We start from the raw sequence: 234 nt of genomic DNA on the forward strand, positions 1-234 counted from the left end.
GGAGTGCTTTTGCACTTGAGCCTAGCCTTGACTTCTAAGTGTTTTATTTTCAAGCATTTGGCTTGATACATAAACACCACACGCACTTAACAAATAAATTGCCATTGGTACTCAGAGCCTTCAGCTTTCTCATTCTTTCCCTTTTTCTTTTCTTGCTTTAATTGTATTTGCTTCTTCAAGGTTTTCATGATTTCAAAAGATTTCACAAAATGTACTAGATGAAAAAATTCAATT

This window comes from Arachis duranensis, unplaced genomic scaffold (assembly GCF_000817695.3).
Source record: "Arachis duranensis cultivar V14167 unplaced genomic scaffold, aradu.V14167.gnm2.J7QH unplaced_Scaffold_37427, whole genome shotgun sequence".
NCBI lineage: Eukaryota > Viridiplantae > Streptophyta > Magnoliopsida > Fabales > Fabaceae > Arachis > Arachis duranensis.